At 38.8% G+C, this 26,318-nt stretch overlaps 1 protein-coding gene across 1 annotated transcript in view; it reads left to right on the forward strand.

Moving 5' to 3' along the window:
• Positions 1-26,318, forward strand: part of LYPD1 (LY6/PLAUR domain containing 1) — a 60,733-nt gene that overhangs the window by 32,978 nt on the left and 1,437 nt on the right. The window lies entirely within an intron of this gene.

The raw sequence follows: 26,318 nt of genomic DNA on the forward strand, positions 1-26,318 counted from the left end.
AGACCTGAGCTTTAACCTGGGTTAAAGGAAAAACAGAAAGACAGACACAAGTATTTCTTCCCTGGGACCCCGAGACTTGGGCTTTGGGGCTGTCTACTTGAGGGTGTGTTCATTCCCAGGCGCCCTCTGGTGGACACAGCTGGGAAGGGACTTCGCTACCCTGGGAAAGAGAAGAAGGCATGTGATAAAATGGTTCTTTGGACGTGGTGTTTATTTTAGAAGGTTAAAAAATAAGGTACGTCATTTGCATGGTTCTGATTTCAAATGGTTAAAAAGGGTCTGCAGCGGTGTTTTTCATCCCTCTCCCATGACAACCCAGTCTCCTGCCCCAGAGACAACCAGTATTGACTCCTCCTTTGGTGTTCTTCCAAAAATGATTTACGCATATGTACGCAAAATGTATGTAGCGTGTGTATTTTTTTTGCTATTTGTTTCCCAATGGAAGCATATGATACCATTGTGGGAAATGTAGTAGAGTGGGTAAGAGCATAGATTCTAAAAGCAGTCTTCCTAGGTTCAAATCCCAGCTCTACCGTATATTACCTGCATGGCCCCCAATCAAATTGTTTAACCTCTCTCTGCCTCGGTTTCCTCTTATGCAAAATGTGGATTATCACTAGAGTTATTATAAAGATTAAATGAGTTAATATTTGTGGAGCTCTAAAACTGTATCTGGAATATAGTGAGAAGCATGGGCTCATTTGTTAAATAGTTTTTTCTTAAGAAAAGGAGGGGAGGGAAGAGGAACCGTCTACCTATACTGTGCTTTGTTATTATTCAGCATTTCATATTGAATATTTGAACATTGCAAAATAATCACCACAATAAGTCTAGTTAACATCCATCACCATATATAGCATTTTTTTCTTGTGATGAGAGCTTCTTAGATCTACTCTTAGCCACTTTCATATATGAAATGGATTATTATTAACTGCAATCACCATGTTGTACATTACATCCCCATGACTTAATTATTTTACAACTGGAAGTCTGTAGCTTATGACCCCCTTCACCCATTCTTCCTATCCCCAATACCCTGCTTTTGGCAACCACTAATGTGTTCTCTGAATTTATGAGCTTGTTTGTTATTGTTTTCATTTTAAATTTCACATTTAAAAAAAAAATTTTAATAGATCTTTCTCGGATATAATTGCTTCACAATACTGTGTTTCAGTTATACAACAAAGTGAATCAGCCATATGCATACATATATCCCCATATCCCCTCCCTCTTGCGCCTCCCTCCCACTCTCCCTATCCCCCCACCAGGTGGTCACAAAGCACCAAGCTGATCTCCCTGTGCTGTGCAGCTGCTTCCCACTAGCTAACTAGTTTACATTCGATAGTGTATATATGTTGATGCTACTCTCACTTCACCCCAGCTTCCCCGTCCCCCACCCCGTGTCCTCAGGTGCATTCTCTATGTCTACGTCTTTATTCCTGCCCTGCCACTAGGTTCATCAGTACCTTTTTTTTTTTTTTTTTTTTACATCCCATATATATATGTTAGCATACGGTATTTGTTTTTCTCTTTCTGACTTACTTCACTCTGTATGACAGACTCTAGGTCCATCCACCACACTACAGATATCTCAATTTCGTTTCTTTTTATGGCTGAGTAATATTCCATTGTATATATGTGCCACATCTTCTTTATCCATTCATCTGTCAGTGGACACGTAGGTTGCTTCCATGTCCTGGCTATTGTAAATAGAGCTGCAATGAACATTTTGGTACCTGACTTTTTGAATTATGGTCTTCTCAGTAGTGGGATTGCTGGGTCGTATGGTAGTTCTATTTTTAGTTTTTTAAGGAACCTCCATACTGTTCTCCATAGTGGCTGTACCAATTCACATTCCCACCAGCAGTGCAGGAGTGTTCCCTTTTCTCCACACCCTCTCCAGCATTTACTGTTTCTAGATTTTTTTGATGATGGCCATTCTCACCGGTGTGACATGATATCTCACTGTAGTTTTGATTTGCATTTCTCTAATGATTAATGATGTTGAGCATCCTTTCACCTGTTTGTTCGCAATCTGTATATCTTCTTTGGAGAAATGTCTATTTAGGTCTTCTGCCCATTTTTGGATTGGGTTGTTTGTTTCTTTGTTATTGAGCTGCATGAGCTGCTTATAAATTTTGGAGATTAATTCTTTGTCAGTTGCTTCATTTGCAAATATTTACTCCCATTCTGAGGGTTGTCTTTTGGTCTTGTTTATGGTATCCTTTGCTGTGCAAAAGCTTTGAAGTGTCATTTGGTCCCATTTGTTTATTTTTGTTTCTATTTGCATTTCTCTAGGAGGTGGGTCCAAAAGGATCTTGCTGTGATTTATGTCATAGAGTGTTCCGCCTGTGTTTTCCTGTAAGACTTTGATAGTGTCTGGCCTTACATTTAGGTCTTTAATCCATTTTGAGTTTATTTTTGTGTATGGTGTTAGGGAGTGTTCTAATTTCATACTTTTACACGTAGCTGTCCAGTTTTCCCAGCACCACTTGCTGAAGAGGCTGTCTTTTCTCCACTGTATGTTCTTGCCTCCTTTATCAAAGATAAGGTGACCATATGTGCATGGGTTTATCTCTGGGCTTTCTATCCTGTTCCGTTGATCTATATTTGTGTTTTTATGCCAGTACCATACTGTCTTGATTACTGTAGCTTTGTAGTATAGTCTGAAGTCAGGGGGCCTGATTCCTCCAGCTCCGTTTTTCGTTCTCAAGATTGCTTTGGCTATTCGGGGTCTTTTGTGTTTCCATACAAATTGTGAAATTTTTTGTTCTAGTTCTGTGAAGAATGCCAGTGGTAGTTTGATAGGGATTGCATTGAATCTGTAGATTGCTTTGGGTACTAGTGTCCTTTTCACAGTGTTGATTCTTCCAATCCAAGAACATGGTATATCTCTCCATTTGTATCATCCTTAATTTCTTTCATCAGTGTCTTATAATTTTCTGCATACAGGTCTTTTGTCTCCTTAGGTAGGTTTATTCCTAGATATTTTATTCTTTTTGTTGCAGTGGTAAATGGGAGTATTTTCTTAATTTCACTTTCAGATTTTTCATCATTAGTGTATAAGAATGCCAGAGATTTCTGTGCATTAATTTTGTATCCTGCTACTTTACCAAGTTCATTGATTAGCTCTAGTAGTTTTCTGGTAGCATCTTTAGGATTCTCTATGTATAGTATCATGTCATCTGCAAACAGTGACAGCTTTACTTCTTTTCTGATTTGGATTCCTTTTATTTCCTTTTCTTCTCTGATTGCTGTGGCTAAAACTTCCAAAACTATGTTGAATAAGAGTGGGGAGAGTGGGCAACCTTGTCTTGTTCCTGATAGTAGAAATGGTTTATGTTTTTCACCATTGAGGACGATGCTGGCTGTGGGTTTGTCATATATGGCCTTTATTATGTTGAGGAAATTTCCCTCTGTGCCTGTTTTCTGCAGGGTTTTTATCATAAATGGGTGTTGAATTTTGTCGAAAGCTTTCTCTGCATATATTGAGATGATCGTATGGCTTTTCTCCTTCAGTTTGTTAATACGGTGTATCACGTTGATTGATTTGCGTCTATTGAAGAATCCTTGCATTCCTAGAGTAAAACCCCACTTGATCATGGTGTATGATCCTTTTAATGTGCTGCTGGATTCTGTTTGCTAGTATTTTGTTGAGGAATTTTGCATCTATGTTCATCGGTGATATTGGCCTGTAGTTTTCTTTCTTTGTGACATCTTTGTCTGGTTTTGATATCAGGGTGATGGTGGCCTCGTAGAATGAGTGTGGGAGTGTTCCTCCCTCTGCTATATTTTGGAAGGGTTTGAGAAGGATAGGTGTTAGCTCTTCTCTAAATGTTTGATAGAATTCGCCTGTGAAGCCATCTGTTCCTGGGCATTTGTTTGTTGGAAGATTTTTAATCACAGTTTCAATTTAGTGCTTGTGATTGGTCTGCCCATATTTTCTATTTCTTCCTGGTTCAGTCTTGGCAGGTTGTGCATTTCTAAGAATTTGTCCATTTCTTCCACATTGTCCGTTTTATTGGCATACAGTTGCTTGTAGTAATCTCTCATGACCCTTTGTATTTCTGCAGTGTCAGTTGTAACTTCTCCTTTTTCATTTCTAATTCTATTGATTTGAGTCTTCTCCCTTTTTTTCTTGATGAGTCTGGCTAATGGTTTATCAATTTTGTTTATCTTCTCAAAGAACCAACTTTTAGTTTTATTGATCTTTGCTATTGTTTCCTTCATTTCTTTTTCATTTATTTCTTATCTGATCTTTATGATTTCTTTCCTTCTGCTGACTTTGGGGATTTTTTGTTCCTCTTTCTCTAATTGATTTAGGTGCAAGGTTAGGTTGTTTTTCGAGATGTTTCCTGTTTCTTAATGTAGGATTGTATTGCTGTAAACTTCCTTCTTAGAGCTGCTCTTGCTGCATCCCGTAGGTTTTGGGTCGTCGTGTCTCCATTGTCCTTTGTTTCTAGGTATTTTTTTAATTTCCTCTTTGATTTCTTCAGTGATCACTTCGTTATTAAGTATTGTATTGTTTAGCCTCCATGTGTTTGTATTTTTTACACATCTTTTCCTGTAATTGATATCTAGTCTCATAGCGTTGTGGTCGGAAAAGATAAGTGATACGATTTCAGTTTTCTTAAATTTACCAAGGCTTGATTTGTGACCCAAGATATGACCTATCCTGGAGAATGTTCCATGAGCACTTGAGAAAAATGTGTATTCTGTTGTTTTTGGACGGAATGTCCTATAAATATCAATTAAGTCCATGTTGTTTAATGTATCATTTAAAGCTTGTGTTTCCTCATTTATTTTCATTTTGGATGATCTGCCCATTGGTGAAAGTGGGGTGTTCAGATCCCCTACTATGATTGTGTTACTGTTGATTTCCCGTTTTATGGCTGTTAGTATGGTTTGGTTTTGTTCTTTGCGATACGCAGACCTCTCACTGTTGTGGCCTCTCCTGTTGAGGAGCACAGGCTCTGGATACACAGGCTCAGCAGCCATGGCTCACGGGCCCAGCCGCTCTACGGCATGTGGGATCTTCCCAGACCGGGGCACGAACCCGTGTCCCCTGCATCGGCAGGCGAACTTTCAACCACTGTGCCATCAGGGAAGCCCCTGTCCCTATTCTTTTGTCTCTGGTTTTTTCTTTTTTCTTTTGCCCTACCCAGGTACGTGGGGAGTTTCTTGCCTTTTGGGAGGTCTGAGGTCTTCTGCCAGCGTTCAGTAGGTGTTCTATAGGAGCAGTTCCATGTGTAGATGTATTTCTGATGTATCCGTGGGGAGGAAGGTGATCTCTGCGTCTTACTCTTCCGCCATCATCCTCATGTCCTCTGCATTCTTATCTAAATTTCACGTTTAAGTGAGATCATATGGTATTTGTCTTTCTCTGTCTGGCTTATTTCACTTAGGATAATACCCTCAGGGTCCATCCGTGTTGTCACAAATGGGTTTCATTTTTTTTTATGCCTGAATAGTATATCCCATAGTGTGTGCATACGCACATGTGTGTATATATCTCATCTTCTATATCCATTTATGCATCGATGGACACTTAGGTTGTTTCCATATCTTACCTACTGTGAATAATGCTGCAGTGAACAAGGGGGGGTGCATATATCTTTCTGAATTAGAGTTTTCATGTTCTTTATATAGATAAGCAGAAGTGGAATTGCTGGATCATATGGTAGTTTTATTTTCACTTTTGGAGGGACCTCCATACTCTTTTCCATAATTAATGTAGTAATATACATTCCCACCAACAGTTCACAAGGGTTTCCTTTTGTTCATATCCTTGCCAACACTTGTTATTTTTTTGTCTTTTTGATAGTAGGCATCCTAAGACTGTGAGGTGGTATCTTTTTGTGGTTTTGATTTGCATTTCCCTGATGACTAGTGATGTTGAGCATTTTTTCACATCTGTTGTCTGTTGGCCATCTATATAGCTTCTCTGGAAATATGTCTATTCAGGTCCTCTGCCCTTTTTTTATTGTTTGTTTTTGTTTCTGCCGTACGCAGGCTTCTCACTGTTGTGGCCTCTCCTGTTGCGGAGCACAGGCTCTGGACGTGCAGGCTCAGCGGCCATGGCTCACGGGCTCAGCCACTCTGCGGCATGTGGGATCTTCCCGTCCCGGGACACGAACCCGTGTCCCCTGCATCGGCAGGCAGACTCTCAACCACTGTGCCACCGGGAAGGCCCCCTCTGCCCATTTTTTAATCAGTTTTTTTTTTTTTTTTGCTATCAAGTTGTATGAGTTCTTTATAAATTTTACATGTTAACCACTTATCAGATAAACGATCTACAGATATTTCTCCCCATTCAGTAGATTCCCTTTTCATTTTGTTGATGGTTTCCTTTGCTGTGCAGAAGCTATTTAGTTTGATGTAGTCTCATTTATTTACTCTGCTTTTGGGGGTAGAGCCAAAAAATCATCTCCAAGACTGATGTTCAGGAGCTTGCTGCCTATCTTTTCTTCTAGGAGTTTTGTTGTTTCACGTCTTACACTCAAGCCTTCAATCAATCTTGAGTTCATTTTTGTGTATGGTGTAAGACTGTGGTCCAGATTCATTCTTTAGCATGTAGCTAAAGTTTTCCCAACACGATTTATTGAAGAGACTGCCCTTTCACCATTATATATTCTTGCTTCCTTTGTCATAAATTAATTGACCATATGTGCATGGGTTTATTTCTGGGTTCTCTATTTTGTTCCATTTGTCGATGTGTCTGTTTTTATGCCAATAAAATCCTATTTTGATTGCTATAACTTTGTAATACCATTTAAAATCTGGGAGCTTGATGCTTCTTGTTCTTCCTTGTGATTGCTTTGGCTATTTGGGGCCTTTTGTGGTTCCTTACAAATTTTAGGGTTGGTTGTTATATTTCTGGAAAAGTTGCTATTGGAATTTTGATTGGGATTATATTTCAGTCTGCAAACTGCTGTGGGTAGTATGGACGTTTTCTAAATAATAATGCTTCAGATTCATGAGCATGAAATATCTTTCAATTTATTTGTATCTTGAATTTTTTTTCACCAGTGTCTTAGAGTTTTCAGTATACATGTCTTTTACCTCCTTGGTTAAATTTATTTCTAGGAATTTTTTTCTTTTCTCATGCAATTGTAAATAGGATTGTTTTCTTAATTTCTCTTTGACAGTTCCTTGTTAGTTTATAGAAACGCAGCAGAGTTTTGTGTATAGATTTCGTATCCTGAAGCCATTTATTATGACTGCCATTTAAATGACTGAAGTCATTTATTATTTCTAACAAAGTTGGGGGGAGTATTTAGGGTTTTTCTATGTATACTATCATGTCATCTGCAAATAGTGAGTTTTACTTCTTCCTTTTTCATTTGGATGCCTTTTCTTTTTCTTGCCTAATTGCTCTGGCTAGGACTTCAAATACTCTGTTGAATAAAAGTGGCAAGAGTGAGCATTCCTGTCTTATTCATGTTATTAGAGGAAAAGCTTTCAACTTTTCACCATTGAGTACGATGGTAACTCTGGACTTGTCGTATATGGCCTTTATTATGTTGAGGTACAGTTATCGTAAATGAATGTTGAATTATATCAAATGCTTTTTCTGCATCTATTGAGATAATTATTTGATTTTTATCCTTCATTATATGTATATCAGTTATATACATATAATGTATATAATGTATATCAGTTATACTGATTTGCAGATGTTGAACCATCCTTGCGTCCTTGGAATAAATCCCCATTGATAATGGTGTATGATCCCGTTAATGTATTGATAATGGTGTATGATCCCATTAATGTATTGTTGAATTTGGTTTGCTAATATTTTGTTGAGGATTTTTACATCTGTGTTCATCAGGGATGTTGCCTGGTCGTTTTCTTTTCTTGTGGTTTCTTTGGTCTTGGCATCAGGGTAACATTGACCTCATAAAATGAGTTTGGAAGTGTTCCGTCTTCTGTTCTTTGGGAAGAGTTTGAGGAGGATTGTTATTAATTCTTCTTTGAATATTTGGTAGAATTCATCAATGAAGCCATCTGATCCTGGACTTTTGTTTGTTGGAAAATTTGATTACTGATCCTGTCTTCTTACTAGTAATCAGTCTGTTCAGATTTTGTTTCTTCATGATTCAGTCATGGAAGTTTGCGTGCCTCTAGGAATTGATCTAATTTCTTTTGTGTTGTCCAATTTGTTAGCATATAAATGTTTGTAGTAGTCTTTTCTGATCAGCTGTATTTCTGTGATATCAATTATCATGTCTCCTCTTTCATTTCTGATTTTGAGTCCTCTTTTTTTCTTGGTGAATCTAGCTAAAAGTTTATCAATTTTGTTTATCTTTTCAAAGAACCAGCTCTTGCTTTCATTGATCTTTTCTATTGTCTTTTTAGTCTCAATTTCATTTATTTCTCCTTTCAGTTTGTTGTTTACTTTCTCTACTAGCTAACTTTGGGCCTTGTTTTTTTTTTTTTTTTCTTTTTTCCTTTTTCTAGTTACTTGAGGTGTACTGTTAGGTTGTTTGAGACTTTTCTTGTTTCTTGAAGTAGGCACTTATCACAATGAATTTCTTTCTCAGAACTGCTTTTGCTACATCCCATAGGTTTTGTATATTGTACTTTCATTTTAGTTTGTCTCAAGGTATTGTTTGATTTCTTCATTGACCCACTGGTTGTTCACTAGCCTGTTGTTGCCACATATCTGTAAATTTTCCAGTTTTCTTCTTGCAGTTGATTTCTAGTTTCATACCATTGTAGTCAGAAAAGATGCCTGATATGACTACAGTATTATAAAATTTGCTAAGACTTATTTTGTGGCCTAACAATTGATCTATCCTGGAGAATGTTCCATGTGCACTTGAGAAAAATGTTTATTCTTGTGCTTTTGGATGGGATGTTTTGTATATATTTGTTAAGTCCACCTGGTCTAATGTGTCATTTCTGGCCAATGTTCCCTTATTGATTTTGTGTCTGAATGATCTATCCATTGATCTAAGTGGGTTATTAAAGTCCCCTACCTTTATTGTATTGCTGTCTATTTTTCCCCTTAGGTCTATTAATATTTGCTGTTTATATTTAGGTGCTTCTATGTTGGGTTCATAAATATTTACAAATGTTATATCTTCTTGTTTGACATTTTAATCATTATGTAATGCCCTTCATTGTCTCTTAGTACAGTATTTTGTCTGATATAAGTATTAGTAGCCCAGCTTTCTTTTGGTTTCTATTCGCATGGAATATCTCTTTCCATCCCTTCACTTTCAGTCTGTGTGTGTCCTTGTGTCTGAAGTTCATCTCTGTAGGCAGCATATGGATGGGTCTTGTTTTTTTCATCCATTGAGCCACTCTGTGCCTTTTGATTGAGAATTTAGTCCATTGACATTTAAAGGAATTATTGATAGGTATGAAGTTATTGGCATTTTGTTAATTGTTTTCTGGATGTTTTGAAGTTCCTCTGTATCTTCCTTATTTTATTACTCTTCTCTTTTGTAATTTGATGAGTATTTTTTTTTAACTGGTATGCTTAGATTTCCTTCTTATTATCTTTTGTGTACCTACTGTATAGGTTTTTGCTTTGTGATTACCATGAGTCTTACATATAAGAACTTATATTTACAACAGTGTATTCTGAGTTGATAACAAGTTTGAATGCATCCTAAAGCACTACGTTTTACCCTCCCCCTCCACATTTTATGTTTTTGATGTCACATTTTACTTTTTTCTTTTTGTTTTTTAACTTTTATTTTATATTGGAATACAGTTGATTAACAATGTTGGGTTAGTTTCAGGTGTACAGCAAAGTGATTCAGTTACACATATACATATGTCTATTCTTTTTCAAATTCTTTTCCCAGTTAGGTCATTACAGAATATTAAGCAGAGTTCCCTGTGCTATACAGTAGGTTCTTGTCGGTTATCTATTTTAAATATAGTAGTGTGTATATGTCAATCCCAAACTCTCAATGTATTCCCCCCGCCTTTCCCCTTTGGTTAACCATAAGTTTGATTTCTAAGTCTGTGAGTCTGTTTCTCTATTGTAAATAAGTTCATTTTTGTTATATTTTTTTAGATTTCGCACATAAGCAATATCATATGATATTTGCCTTTGTCTGACTTACTTCACTTAGTATGGTAATCTCTAGCTCCGTCACATGTTGCTGCAAATGGCATTATTTCATTCTGTTTTATGGCTGAGTAATATTCCATTACATATATGTACCACATCATCTGTATCCATTCATCTGTTGATGGACATTTAGGTTCTTCTATGTCTTGGCTGTTGTAAACAGCGCTGCGATGAACACTGGGGTGCATGTATCCTTTTGAAACATGGTTTTCTCCAGACACATGCCCAGGAGTGGGACTACTGGATAATATGGTAGCTCTATTTTTAGTTTTTTAAGGAACTTGCATACTGTTGTCCATAGTGGCTGTACGAATTTACATTCCCAGCAGCAGTGTAGGAGGATCCCCTTTTCTCCACACCCTCTCCAGCATTTACTGTTTGTAGACTTTTTGATAATGACCATTCTGACTGGTGTGAGGTGATATCTCATTGTAGTTTTGATATGCATTTCTGTAATAATTAAAGATGTTGAGCATCTTTTCACATGCCTCTTGGCCATCTGTATGTCTTCTTTGGAGAAATGTCTATTTAGGTCTTCTGCCCATTTTTGGATTGGGTTGTTTGTTTTTTGATATTGAGCTACAGGAGCTGTTCCAGATTTTGGAGATTAATCCCTTGTCAGTCACATCGTTGGCAAATATTTTCTCCCATTCCGTGAGTTGTCTTTTCATTTTGTTTATGGTTTCCTTTGCTGTGCAAAAGCTTTTGAGTTTAAATAGGCCCTTTTTGTTTCTATTTCCATTACTCTAGAAGACAGATCAAAAAAGACAGTGCCGCGATTTATGCCAGAGTGTTCGCCTATGTTTTCCTCTAAAGAGTTTTATGGAATCAGGTCTTACACTTAGGTCTTTAATCCATTTTGAGTTTATTTTTTGTGTATGGTGTTAAATAATGTTCTAATTTCATTCTTTTACATTCAGCTGTCCAGTTTTCCCAGTACCATTTATTGAAGAGACTGTCTCTTCTCCATTGTGTAGTCTTGCCTGCTTTGTCATAGATTAATTGACCATAGGTGTGTAGGTTTACTTCTGGGCTTTCTATCCTGTTCCATTGATCTATATTTCGGTTTTTGTGACAGACCCATAGTGTTTTGATGACTGTAGCTTTGTAGTATAGTCTGAAGACAGGGAGTCTGATTACTCCAGCTCTGTTTTTCTTTCTCAGGATTGCTTGGGCTATTTGGGGTGTTTTTGTCTCCATACAAATTTGAAAAAAATTTTTGTTCTAATTCTGTGAAAAACGCCATTGGTAATTTGATAGGGATTGTATTGAATCTGTAGATTGCCTTAGGTAGTATAGTCATTTTCACAATATTGATTCTTCCAATCCAAGAACATGGTATATCTTTCCATCTGTGTCATCTTCGATTTCTTTCATCAGTGTCTTATAGTTTTCTGCATACAGGTCTTTTGCCTCCTTAGGTAGGTTTATTACTGCCTAACTAGTTTATTCCTAGTTTTTCTTTTTGATGCGATGCTCAATGGGATTGTTTCTTTAATTTTTCTTTGGGATCTTTTTTTTTTTAGTGTATAGAAATGCAACAGATTTCTGTGCATTAATTTTGTATCCTGCAACTTTACCAATTTCACCAATGACCTCTAGTAGTGTTCTGGTAGCATCTTTAGGGTTTTTCTATGTATAGTCATGTCATCTGCAAACAGTGACAGTTTCATATCATCTGCAAACCATGACAGTTTTACTTTTTCTTTTCCAGTTTGGATTCCTTTTATTTCTTTTACTTCTCTGATAGCCGTGGCTAGGACTTGCAAAACTATGTTGAATAAAAGTGGCAAGAATGGACATCCTTGTCTTGTTCCGGATCTTAGAAGAAATGCTTTCAGCTTTTCACTGTTCAGTATGATGTTAACTGTAGGTTTGTCGTACATGACCTATATTATGTTCAGGTAGGTTCCCTCTATGCCCACTTTCTGGAGAGTTTTTATCATAAATGGGTGTTGAATTTTGTTAAAAGATTTTTCTGCATCTATTGAGATGATCATACGGCTTTTATTCTTCAATTTGTTGACGTGATGTACCACACTGATTGATTTGCAGATATTGAAATAGCCTTGCATCCCTGGGTTAAATCCTATTTGACTATGGTGTATGGCCCTTTTCATGTATTGTTGGATTCAGTTTGCTAGTATTTTGTTGAGGATTTTTGGGTCTATGTTCATCAGTGATATCGGCCTGTAATTTTCTTTTTCTGTGGTATCTTTGTCTGGTTTTGGTATCAGGGTGACGGTGGCCTCATAGAATGAACTTGGGAGTGTTCCTTCCTCTGCAATTTTTCAGAAGAGTTTCAGAAAACTAGGTATTAACTCTTCTCTAAATGTTTGGTAGAATTTGCCTGTGAAGCCATCTGGTCTTGAACTTTTGTTTTTGCAGAGCATTTAAATCACAGTTTCAATTTCAGTACTTGTGATTGGTCTGTTCACCTTTTTAAATTTCTTTTTGGTTCAGTCTTGGGAGATTGTACCTTTCTAAGAATGTGTCCATTTCTTCTAGGTTCTTCTTTCATTGGCATATGTTTGCTTTTAGTAGTCTCTTATGATCCTTTGTATTTCTGTGGTGTCTGTCTTAACTTCTCCTTTTTCACTTCTAATTTTATTGATCTGAGCCCTCCTTTTTCCTTGAAGAGTGTGGCTAAAGATTTATCTGTTTTGTTTATCTTTTTAAAGAACCAGCTTTTAGTTTCATTGATTTTTTTTCTATTTTCTTCGACTCTATTTCATTTATTTCTGCTCTGATCTTTATGATTTCTTTCCTTCTGCTAAATTTGGGTTTTCTTTGTTGTTCTTTCTCTAGTTAATTTAGGTGTAATTTTAGGTGGTTTATTTTCAGTTTTTCTTGTTTTCCGAAGTAAGACTGTATTCCTATAAACTTCCCTTTTAGGACTGCTTTAGCTGTGTCCCGTAGGTTTTGGATCAACATCCTTTTGTTTTCATTTGTCTCTAGCTATTTTCTTATTTCATCTTTGATTTCTTCAGTGATCCATTGGTTGTTTAGTAGCATATTATTTAGCCTCCACGTTATTGTGTTTTTTACATTTTTTTCTTGTAGTTGATTTCTAATCTCACAGTGTTGTGGTCAGAAAAGATGCTTGATATGATTTCAATTTTCTTCAATTTTCCAAGGCTTGTTTTGTAATCCAGCATGTGATCAATCCGGGAGAATGTTCCATGTGCACTTGAAAAGAATACATGTTCTGCTGCTTTTGGATGGAATACTGTATAAATGTCACTAAAGTCCATCTGGTCTAATGTGTCATTTAAGACCTGTGTTTCCTTTTTTGTTTGTTTGTTTACATCTTTATTGGAGTATAATTGCTTTACAATGGTGTGTTCGTTTCTGCTTTATAACAGAGTGAATCAGTTACACATATACATATGTTCCCATATCTCTTCCCTCTTGCGACTCCCTCCCTCCCACCCTCCCTATCCCACCCCTCTAGGTGGTCACAAAGTACTGAGCTGATCTCCCTGTACTATGTGGCTGCTGCCCACTAGCTATCTATTTTACATTTGGTAGTGTATATATGTCCATGCCACTCTCTCACTTTGCCACAGTTTACCCTTGCCCCTCCCCATATCCTCAAGTCCATTCTCTAATAGGTCTGTGTCTTTATTCCCGTCTTACCCCTAGGTACTTCATGATATTTTTTTTTCCCTTAGGTTCCATATATATGTGTTAGCATACACTATTCTTCTTTCTCTTTCTGACTTACTTCACTCTGTATGACAGACTCTAGGTCCATCCACCACACTACAAATAACTCAATTTCGTTTCTTTTTATGGGTGAGTAATATTCCATTGTATATATGTGCCACATCTTCTTTATCCATTCATCTGATGATGGACACTTAGGTTGTTTCCATTTCCGGGCTTTTGTAAATAGAGCTGCAATGAACATTTTGGTACATGACTCTTTTTGAATTATGGTTTTCTCAGGGTATATGCCCAGTAGTGGGATTGCTGGGTCATATGGTAGTTCCATTTGTAGCTTTTTAAGGAACCTCCATACTGTTCTCCATAGTGGCTGTATCAATTTACATTCCCACCAACAGTGCAAGATGGTTCCGTTTTCTCCACACCCTCTCCAGCATTTATTGTTTCTAAATTTTTTGATGATGGCCAGTCTGACCACTGTGAGATGATATCTCATTGTAGTTTTGATTTGCATTTCTCTGATGATTAATGATGTTGAGCATTCTTTCATATGTTTGTTGGCAAACTGTATATCTTCTTTGGAGAAATGTCTATTTAGGTCTTCTGCCCATTTTTGGATTGGGTTGTTTGTTTCTTTGTTACTGAGCTGCATGAGCTGCTTATAAATTTTGGAGATTAATTCTTTGTCAGTTGCTTCATTTGCAAATATTTACTCCCATTCTGAGGGTTGTCTTTTGGTCTTGTTTATGGTTTCCTTTGCTGTGCAAAAGCTTTGAAGTTTCATTAGGTCCCATTTGTTTATTTTTGTTTTTATTTCCATTTTTCTAGGAGGTGGGTCCAAAAGGATCTTGCTGTGATTTATGTCATAGAGTGTTCTGCCTGTGTTTTCCTGTAAGACTTTGATAGTGTCTGGCCTTACATTTAGGTCTTTAATCCATTTTGAGCTTATTTGTGTATATGTTGTTAGGGAGTGTTCTAATCTCATACTTTAACATGTACCTGTCCAGTTTTTGCCGCACCACTTATTGAAGAGGCTGTTCTTTCTCCACTGTACATTACTGCCTCGTTTATGAAACATAAGGTGACCATATGTGCGTGGGTTTATCTCTGGGCTGTGTATCCTGTTCCATTCATCTGTATTTCTGTGTTTGTGCCAGTACCATACTGTCTTGATTACTGTAGCTTTGTAGTATAGTCTGAAGTCAGGGAGCCTGATTCCTCCAGCTCCGTTTTTCGTTCTCAAGATTGCTTTGGCTATTCGGGGTCTTTTGTGTTTCCATACAAATTGTGAAATTCTTTGTTCTAGTTCTGTGAAGAATGCCAGTGGTACTTTGATAGGGATTGCATTGAATCTGTAGATTGCTTTGGGTAGTAGAGTCATTTTCACAATGTTTATTCTTCCAATCCAAGAACATGGTATATCTCTCCATCTGTTTGTATCATCTTTAATTTCTTTCATCAGTGTCATAATTTTCTGCATACAGGTCTTTTGTCTCCTTAGGTAGATTTATTCCGAGATATTTTATTCTTTTTGTTGCATTGGTAAATGGGAGTGTTTTCTTAATTTCACTTTCAGATTTTTCATCATTACTATATAAAAATGCCAGAGATTTCTGTGCATTAATTTTGTATCCTGCTACTTTACCAAATTCATTGATTAGCTCTAGTAGTTTTCTGGTAGCCTCTATAGGCTTCTCTATGTAGAGTATCATGTCATCTGCAAACAGTGACAGCTTTACTTCTTTTCCGATTTGGATTCCTCTTATTTCCTTTTCTTCTCTGATTGCTGTGGCTAAAACTTCCAAAACTATGTTGAATAAGAGTGGTGAGAGTGGGTAACCTTATCTTGTTCCTGATCTTAGTGGAAGTGGTTTCAGTTTTTCCCCATTGAGGATGAAATTGGCTGTGGGTTTGTCATATATGGCCTTTATTATGTTGAGGAAAGTTCCCTCTATGCCTACTTTCTGCAGGGCTTTTTATCATAACTGGGTGTTGAATTTTGTTGAAAGCTTTCTCTGCATCTATTGAGATGATCATATGGTTTTTCTCCTTCAATTTGTTAATATGGTGTATCACGTTGATTGGTTTGCATGTATTGGAGAATCCTTGCATTCCTGGAATAAGCCCCACTTGATCATGGTGTATGATCCTTTTAATGTGCTGTTGGATTCTGTTTGCTAGTATTTTGTTGAGGAATTTTGCGTCTATGTTCATCAGTGATATTGGCCTGTAGTTTTCTTTCTTTTTGACATCTTTGTCTGGTTTTGGTATCAGGGTGATGGTGGCCTCGTAGAATGAGTGTGGGAGTGTTCCTCCCTCTGCTATATCTTGGAAGACTTTGAGAAGGATAGGTGTTAGCTGTTCTCTAAATGTTTGATAGAATTCACCTGTGAAGCCATCTGTTCCTGGGCATTTGTTTGTTGGAAGATTTTAAATCACAGTTTCAATTTCAGTGCTTGTGATTGGTCTGTTCATATTTTCTAGTTCTTCCTGATTCAGTCTCGGCAGGTTGTGCATTTCTAAGAATGTGTCCATTTCTTCCACGTTGTCCATTTTATTGGCTTAGAGTTGCTTGTAGTAATCTCTCATGATCTTTTGTATTTCTGCAGTGTCAGTTGTAACTTCTCCTTTTCCATTTCTAATTCTATTGATTTGAGTGTTCTCCCTTTTTTTCTTGATGAGTCTGGCTAATGGTTTATCAATTTTGTTTATCTTCTCAAAGAACCAGCTTTTAGTTTTATTGAACTTTGCTATCATTTCCTTCATTTCTTTTTCATTTATTTCTGATCTGATCTTTATGATTTCTTTCCTTCTGCTAACTTTGGGGTTTTTTTTTCTTCTTTCTCTAATTGCTTAAGGTGCAAGGTTAGGTTGTTTATTCAAGATATTTCCTGTTTCTTAAGGTAGGATTGTATTGCTATAAACTTCCCTCTTAGAACTGCTTTTGCTGCATCCCATAAGTTTTGGGTCGTCGTGTCTCCATTGTCATTGGTTTCTAGGTATTTTTTGATTTCCTATTTGATTTTTTCAGTGATCACTTCGTTATTAAGTAGTGTATTGTTTAGCCTCCATGTTTTTGTATCTTTTACAGATCTTTTCCTGTAATTGATATCTAGTCTCATAGCGTTGTGATCGTAAAATATACTTGATAAAATTTCAATTTTCCTAAATTTACCAAGGCTTGAGTTGTGACCCAAGATATGATCTATCCTGGAGAATGTTCCATGAGCACTTGAGAAAAATGTGTATTCTGTTGTTTTTGGATGGAATGTCCTATAAATATCAATTAAGTCCATGTTGTTTAATGTATCATTTAAAGCTTGTGTTTCCTTATTTATGTTCATTTTGGATGATCTGTCCATGGGTGAAAGTGGGGTGTGAAAGTTCCCTACTATGAATGTGTTACTGTCGATTTCCCCTTTTATGGCTGTTCGTATTTGCCTTATGTATTGAAGTGCTCCTGTGTTGGGCGCATAAATATTTATAATTGTTATATCTTCTTTTTGGGTTGATCCCTTGATCATTATGTAGTGTCCTTCTTTGTCTCTTGTAATAGTCTGTATTTTAAAGTCTGTTTTGTCTCATATGAGAATTGCTACTCCAGCTTTCTTTTCGTTTCCATTTGCGTGGAATATCTTTTTCCATCCCCTCACTTTCAGTCTGTATGTGTCCCTAGGTCTGAAGTGGGTCTCTTGTAGACAGCATATATATGGGTCTTGTTTTTGTATCCATTCAGCCAGTCTGTGTCTTTTGGTGGGAGCATTTAATCCATGTACATTTAAGGTAATTATCGATATGTGTGTTTCTATTCCCATTTTCTTAATTGTTTTGGGTTTGCTTTTGTAGGTCTTTTCCTCCTCTTGTGTGTCTTGCCTAGAGGAATTCCTTTAGCATTTGTTGTAAAGCTGGTTTGGTGGTGCTGAACACTCTCAGCTTTTGCTTGTCGGTAAAGGTTTTAATTTCTCCGTCAAATCTGAATGAGATCCTTGCTGGGTTATCTTGGTTGTAGGTTTTTCTCCTTCATCACTTTAAATATGTCCTGCCAGTCCCTTCTGGCTTGCAGAGTTTCTGCTGAAATATCAGCTGTTAACCTTATGGGGATTCCCTTGTGTGTTATTTGTTGTTTTTCCCTTGCTGCTTTTAATATTTTTTTTTGTATTTAATTTTTGACGGTTTGATTAATATGTATCTTGGTGTGTTTCTCCTTGGATTTATCCTGTATGGGACTCTCTGTGCTTCCTGGACTTGATTAACTATTTCCTTTCCCATATTAGGGAAGTTTTCAACTATAATCTCTTCAAATATTTTCTTAGTCCCTTTCTTTTTCTCTTCTTCTTCTGGGACCCCTATAATTCGAATGTTGGTGCATTTAATGATGTCCCAGAGGTCTCTGAGACTGTCCTCAGTTCTTTTTCATTCTTTTTTCTTTATTCTGCTCTGCAGTAGTTATTTCCACTATTTTATCTTCCAGGTCACTTATCCGTTCTTCTGCCTCAGTTATTCTGCTATTGATCCCTTCCAGAGTATTTTTAATTTCATTTATTGTGTTGTTCATCATTGCTTATTTCCTTTTTAGTTCTTCTAGGTCCTTGTTAAATGTTTCTTGCATTTTTTCTATTCTATTTCCAAGATTTTGGATCATCTTTACTGTCATTATTCTGAATTCTTTTTCACGTAGACTGCCTATTTCCTCTTCATTTGTTAGGTCTTGTGGGTTTTTATCTTGCTCCTTCATCTGCTGTGTGTTTTTCTGTCTTCTCATTTTGCTTATCTTGCTGTGTTTGAGGTCTCCTGTTTTCAGGCTGCAGGTTCGTAGTTCCCGTTGTTTTTGGTGTCTGTCCCCAGTGGCTAAAGTTGGTTCAGTGGGTTGTGTAGGCTTCCTGGTGGAGGGGACTAGTGCCTGTGTTCTGGTGGATGAGGCTGGATCTTGTCTTTCTGGTGGGCAGGTCCACGTCTGGTGGTGTATTTTGGGGTGTCTGTGGGCTTATTATGATTTTAGGCAGCATCTCTGCTAATGGGTGGGGTTGTGTTCTTGTCTTGCTAGTTTTTTGGCATAGGGTGTCCAGCACTTTAGCTTGCTGGTCGTTGAGTGAAGTTGTGTGTTGGTGTTGAGATGGAGATCTGTGGGAGATTTTCGCTGTTTGATATTATGTGGAGCTGGGAGGTCTCTTGTGGACCAGTGTCCTGAGTCTGGCTCTCCCACTTCAGAGGCACAGCACTGACTCCTGGCTGCACCACCAAGAGTCTTTCATCCACACGGCTCAGAAGAAAAGGGAGAAAAAATAGAAGGAAAGAAAGTGGATAACAAAAAATAAAATAAAGTAAGATAAAATATTTTTTTTAAGTAAAAAAAAAAAAAAAAAAACAGACGGACAGAACCCTAGGACAAATGGTGAAAGCAAAGCTATACAGACAAAATCTCACACAGAAGCATATACATACACACTCACAAAAAGAGGAAAAGGGGAAAAAAAAATCAGTCTTGCTCTCAAAGTCCACCTCCTCAATTTGGGATGATTCATTGTCTATTCAGGTATTCCACAGATGCAGGGTACATCAAGTTGATTTTGGAGATTTAATCCGCTGCTCCCAGGGCTGCTGGGAGAGATTTCCCTTTCTCTTCTTTGTTCTCACAGCTCCCGGGGCTCAGCTTTGGATTTGGCCCCGCCTCTGCGTGTAGGTCGCTGGAGGGCAGTGTTCTTTGCTCAGACAGGATGGGGTTAAAGGAGCAGCTGATTCAGAGGCTCTGGCTCACTCAGACTGGGGGGAGGGAGGGGCATGGAGTGTGGGGCGAGCCTGCGGCGGCAGAGGCCGGTGTGATGTTGCAGCAGCCTGAGGCGTGGTGCGCCTTCTCCCGGAGAAGTTGTCCCTGGGTCCCGGTATCCTGGCAGTGGCGGGCTTCACAGGCTCTTCAGAAGGGCAGTGTGGAGAGTGACCTGTGCTCATACATAGGCTTCTTGGTGGCGGCAGCAGCAGCCTTGGCGTCTCATGCCCGTCTCTGGGGTCTGCGCTGTTAGACGCGGCTCACGCCCGTCTCTGGAGCTGCTTTAAGTGGCGCTCTGAATCCCCTCTCCTCGCGCACCAGGAAACAAAGAGGGAAGAAAAAGTCTCTTGCCTCTTCGGTAGCTCCAGACTTTTCTGCAGACTCCCTCCCTGCTAGCCGTGGTGCACTAACCCCTTCACGCCGCCAACCACAGTCGTCTCCCTGGGATCTAACCTCCTAAGCCCGAGCCTCAGCTCCCAGCCCCCGCCCGCCCCGGTGGGTGAGCAGACAAGCCTCTCGGGCTGGTGAGTGCTGGTCGGCACCGATCCTCTGTGCGGGAATCTCCCCACTTTGCCTCTGCACCCCTGTTGCTGTGCTCTCCTCTGCGGCTCCGAAGCTTCCCCCCTCTGCCACCCGCAGTCTCCACCCGCGAAGGGGCTTCCTAGTGTGTGGAAACCTTTCCCCCTTCACAGCTCCCTCACACTGGTGCAGGTCCCGTCCCTATTCTTTTGTCTCTGTTTATTCTTTTCTCTTTTCCCCTGCCCAGGTACGTGGGGAGTTTCTTGCCTTTTGGGAGGTCTGAGGTCTTCTGCCAGCGTTCAGTAGGTATTCTGTAGCAGTTGTTCCACATGTAGATGTATTTCTGATGTATCTGTGGGGAGGAAGGTGATCTCCACGTCTTACTCTTCTGCCATCTTCCCCCTCTCTTCCCTGTATTTTCCTTTTGATTTTCTGTCTGGATGATTTGTCCATTGGTATAAGTGGGGTGTGAAAGTCCCCCACTATTATTGCATGACTGTTGATTTCTTCTCTTATGGCTGTATTTGCCTTATATATTGAGGTGCTCCTCTGTTGGGTTCATATATATTTACAATTGTTATATATTCTTCTTAGATTGATCCTTTGATCATTAAGTAGTATCTTTCTTTGTCTCTTATAACATTCTTTATTTTAAACTCTATTTTGTCTGATAGAAGTATTGCTACTCCAGCTTTCCTTTGATTTCCATTTGCATGGAGTGACTTTTTCCATCCCCTTACTTTCAGTCTGTATGTGTCCCTAGATCTGAAGTGAGTCTCTTGTAGACAGCATATATACGGGTCTTGTTTTTGTATCTATTCAGCCAGTCTATGTCTTTTGGTTGGAGCATTTAATCCATTTACATTTCAGATAATTATTGATATGTATGTTTTTATGGCCATTTTGTTAATTGGTTTCAATTTGTTTTGTAGGGCTTTTTTCTTCCCTTCCTCTTTTGTTCTATTCCCTTGTGATTTGATGACTATCTTTAGCGTTGTGTTTGGATTTCTTTTGCCTTTTTTTTTTTTTTTCGCGGTATGTGGGCCTCTCACTGCTGTGGCCTTTCCCGTTGTGGAGCACAGGCTCCAGACGCTCAGGCTCAGCGGCCATGGCTCATGGGCCCAGCCGCTCCGCGGCATGTGGGATCTTCCCGGACCGGGGCACGAACCCATGTCCCCTGCATCGGCAGGCAGACTCTCAACCACTGCACCACCAGGGAAGCCCTCTTTTGCTTTTTTGTTTGTGTATCTATTGTAGATTATTGGTTTGTGGTTACCATGAGGTTTTGATATAGCTATATATATACAAGATTGTTTTAAATTGCTGGTCTTTTCATTTCAAATGCATTCCCAATATCCTGCATCTGTACTCTCCTTTTCTCATGACTGCTGGTTTTGATATCATATTTGTGTGTGGATGATTTCCTAACTTTACTGTATGTTTGCCTTTACTGATGAGCTTTTCCATTCATAATTTTCTTACTTCTAGTCATGGCGTTTTTCTTTTTCACCTAGAGAAGTTCCTTTAGCATTTGTTGCAAAGCCAGTCTGGCGGTGCTGAAGTCTCTTAGCTTTTGCTTTTCTGTAAAGCTTTTGATTTCTGTGCCTTGTTGGGTAGAATATTCTTGGTTGTAGGTTCTTCCCTTTCACCAGTTTAAATATATCATGCCATTCCCTTCTGGCCTACAGAGTTTCTGCTGAAAAATCAGCTGATAACCTTAAGAGAATTCCCTTGGACGTTATTTGTTGCTTTTCCCTTCTTGCTTTTAATATTTTTTCTTTGTCTTTAATTTTTGCCAATTTGATTACTGTCTGTCTCAGTGTGTTCCTCCTTGGGTTTATCCTGCCTGGGACTCTCTGCACTTCCTGGACTTGGGTAACTGTTTCCTCTCCAATGTTAGGGAAGTTTTCAGCTATTATCTCTTCTCTATTTTCTCAGGTCCTTTCTCTCTCTGTTCTCCTTCTTGGAAACCTATAATGCAAATGTTGGTACATTTAACGTTGTACCAGTGGTGTCTTAGGCTGTCCTAATTTTTTTTTCGTTCTTTTTCTTTACTCTGTTCCACAGCAGTGATTTCTACCATTCTGTCTTCCAGCTCACTTATCTATTCTCTGCCTCCATTATTCCACTATTCCTTGTAGTTGATTTTTTATTTCAGTTATTGTATTGTTCCTATTTGTTCTTTAATACTTCTAGGTATTTGTTAAACATTTCTTGTATCTTCTCATCTGTGCCTCCATTCTTTTTCCGAGATCATGGATCATCTTTACTATCATTACTCTGAGTTCTTTCTCAGATTCCCTATCTCCACTTCACTTAGTTGTTCTTCTGGGGTTTTATCTTCTTCCTTCATCTGGGACATATTCCTCTGCGGCTCATTTTGCCTAACTCTCTGTGATTGTGGTTTCTATTCCACAGGCTACAGGGTTGTAGTTCTTCTTGCTTCTGCTGTCTGCCCCCTCGTGGATGAGGCTGGTCTAACAGGCTTGTGTAGGCTTCCTGGTGGGAGGGACTGGTTCCTGCCCACTGGTGGGTGGAGCTGGTCTTGTGCCTCTGGTGGACAGGGCCATGTAAGGGATTTGTTTAGTGGGCAACTATGTGCTCAGGAAAACTTTAAGCAGCCTGCCTGCTGACGGGTGGGGCTGTGTTCCTGCCCTGTTGGTTGTTTGGCCTGAGGTGTGCGAGCACTGGACCCTACAGGCTGTTGGGTGGGACCAGGTCTTCGTGAGAAAATGGCGGCCTCCGGGAGGGCTCGTGACACTGAGTACTCCCCAGAACTACCACTCCCAGGGTCTTTATCCCCACAGTGAGCCACAGCTGCCCCCTACCTCTGCTGGAGACTCTCCAATACCACAGGTCGCTCTGGCCCAGGATGTTATGAGGTCACTGCTTTTTATCCTGGGCAGTCGTGTGCACGAGACCTTGTGTGTGCCCTCTGAGCGTGGAGTTTCTGTTTCCCCCTAGTACTGTGGAATTCCTGCAATAAGATCCCACTGGCCTTCAAAGCCAGATTTTCTGGGGGATCCTCATTCCATTGCCAGACCGCCAGGCTGGGAAGCATGACTTGGGGTCAGGACTTTCAGTCCTGTGGGAGAACTTTTGTGATATAATTATTTCCTAGTTTGTGGGTCCCCCACCCGGCGGGTGTGGGATTTGCTTTTATTGCAGTTGTGCTCCTCCTACCATCTCGTTGTGGCCTTTTTCTTTGTCTTTGGGCATAGGATATCTGTTGGTAGGTTCCAGCACTTTTCTGTCAATGGTGGTTCAGCAGTTAGTTGTGATTTCGGTGTTTTCGTAAGAAGAGGTGAGCTCATGTCCTTCTTCTCTGCTATCTTGTGTCCACTCCTGTTCTACTTTCATCTTGTGTATCCCTTAACTAATTATGGTAGTTGTTTCTACTACTTTTGTCTTTTAACCTTTGTACAAGCTTTATAAGTGATTAATCCACTACACTTACTATATATTTACCTTTACTCGTGAGATTTATACTTTCATATGTTTGTTACTAATTAACACCTTTTCTTTTCAACTTAAATGAGCTGCTTTAACATTTCTTACAAGGTCAGTTTAGTGGTGATGAACTCCTTTAGCTTTGGCTTGTCTGGAAAACTTTGTATCTCCTTTAATTCTGAATTATAACTTTGCTGGATAGAATATTCTTGTTTGGAAGTTTTTTTTTTTTTTTCTTTCAGCACTTTGAATACAGGCATACCTCAGAGATACTGGGGTTTGGTTCCAGATAACCACAATAAAGGAAATATTGCAACAAAGCAAGTCATACAAGTTTCTTGGTTTCCCCATGCATATAAAAGTTATGTTTATACTGTAATTTATTGTGTGCAGATAGCATTATGTCTTTTTAAAATGTACATATCTCAAGTAAAAAATACAAAGCAAAAACGATTAGAATCGTAGCATCAATTATCACTGATCACACATCACCGTGAGAAATATAATAATGAAAAAGTTTCAAATATTGTGAGAATTACCAAAACATGACAGAGACATGAAGTGGGCAAATGCTTTTGGAAAAATGGTGCTGACAGACTTTCTAAACTCAGGTTGCCACGAACCTTCAGTGTGTAATAAACATAGTATCTGTGAAGGACAATAAAACAAAAAGCAGTCAAGATGAGGTATGCCTGTATATTGTGCAACTCCCTTCTGGCCTGCAGTTTTTCATGAAAAATCTGCTGCTCATTTTATGGGAGTTCCCTTTGAAGTAACAGGTTGCTCCTCTATTACCATTAATATTCTCTCCTTGTCTTATAGTTTCACATTTTAATTATTATGTGTCTTGATGTATGTTTCTTTTGGTTCCCCTTGTTTGGAACTCTCTGGGCTTCCTGAAACTGGATGTCTGTTTCCTTCCCCACGTTAGGGAGGTTTGCAGCCGTTATTTCTTCAAATAAGTTTTCTACCCCTTTTGTTCTTCTCCCTCTGTGACTCCTATAATGTGAATATTAATGCACTTGATGTTGTTTCTTCAAATAAGTTTTCTACCCCTTTTGTTCTTCTCCCTCTGTGACTCCTATAATGTGAATATTAATGCACTTGATGTTGTTTCATGAGTCCCTTAAGCTATCTTCCTTTTTTTTTTTTTCCCATTCCTTTTTGTTTTCTCTGCTCCTTGATTGGGTCAGTTCCTCTGCCCTGTCTTTGAGTTCATTGATCCTTTCTTCTGCTTCATCTAGTCTGCTCTTGAACCCCTCTAGTGCATTTCTAGTTCAATAATTGTACACTTCAGCTCTGGGACTTCTGTTTGGTTCTTTCTTATATTTTCTCTCTCTTTGTTGAAGTTCTCACTGTGTTCATCCATTCTTCTCCCAAGTTCAGTGAACATGTGTAAGACTACTACTTTGAATTCTTTTTCTTGTAAATTACTTATGTTTCATTAAAATGTTCTTCTCAAGTTTTATCTTATTTGTTTGGACCATATTCATCTTTTTCTCCCTTTTGATGATTTGTTTTGGTTTCTGTGCATTTAGGTGAAACAGCCACCTCTCCCCGTCTTGAAGGGCTGGCCTAGTGTAGATGTACCTTGTCATTCAACCATACCCCAGCTTTTGGTTATCTCTTCAACCTTTCCAATTGTCTAAGCAGCCTATTTTATTTCTAATAGGTTCCAGTAGTTGAGTGTGTGCTGAGATCAGTTAGTGTCCCAAAGAAGAGAATCTCAGCACCTAGATTCAGGCTGATTGGAAGGCAGACCCTCTGGCAGCAACTTTTTTTTAAGATGCAGATATATGCAGTCCTGCAGGACCACAAGCGTAGGTAGGCCCCACTGGCCATCAGAGCCAGGTGATCTGGAGATGTCCCCTGCTGCAAAATTGGGGCACCCATCTTGTGTTATTTAGCTAACTAACTTACCTCATCACTGACTCTTAGTCCTACAAAGTTAGACTTAAAAATATATCTCCAGCCGTGTCACTAAGTGAAAATGCTAATAGGATATACATATATACAGCATATAGGATGTTATATTATGCTATTAGGACATATGCGCAGACCTCTTCTCCACGGACACATCTGTAAATGCAGAGAAATAGGCCTGGAAGGAGGCACCCCAAATTGATAAGAGTGCTTACCTCTGAGGAGGAGGTAGCATTGGAAGGAGAGCGGTCAAGGAGCATTTTCTTATCTGTCTGAACGTTTTTACAGTAAAAGGTGTATTCAGTACATATTTTTTAATTTTTAAAATTTATTTAAAGGAAAAAAGTTTACCGAAGCTGAACTAACAACTGACAGTTTAGTGGCTTTTAATAGTTAAGAATAAAAGACAGTGAAACTTAATTTTCTAAAATGGGCAATGGTTAGAAAATGTAGAGACTCTGGGAACTCTGTAGCATGTTCCTTAGAAATCAAACAGTGCTCCTTGGTCCCCCTACACATCCTCTGTCCGTGAGATTTATTTTTACCAGACCAGCTGCCTTCCAGGTTTTTCTAACAGAGTTACAAGAGCAATCCTTGAAACATGCAGTTATAGAAATGACATAAAATTGCATGTTTCATGTAAATCTAAAGTATTTCTTTACCTCCCACTTGGGAGTTTTAGGCACTTCAAGTAGCAGTTCTCAAGGGAGGGGATGCGGGCCCAGATGGAAGCAATGCTTGCAAACACACACTCCCTGACTCTGCAGAGGGGAGTCAGAGGGGAGGGAGCCCTGGCTACTGGTGGAATGTGTTGTATCCCTCAGACACGCAGGGCGGCACATGGGCTAAAGGCGTCAGTCTGAGGTTCAGCTTTAGTATGATGTTGTATGTCCAAAGAGAATA

This window comes from Phocoena sinus, chromosome 7 (assembly GCF_008692025.1).
Source record: "Phocoena sinus isolate mPhoSin1 chromosome 7, mPhoSin1.pri, whole genome shotgun sequence".
Taxonomy (NCBI): Eukaryota; Metazoa; Chordata; class Mammalia; order Artiodactyla; family Phocoenidae; genus Phocoena; species Phocoena sinus.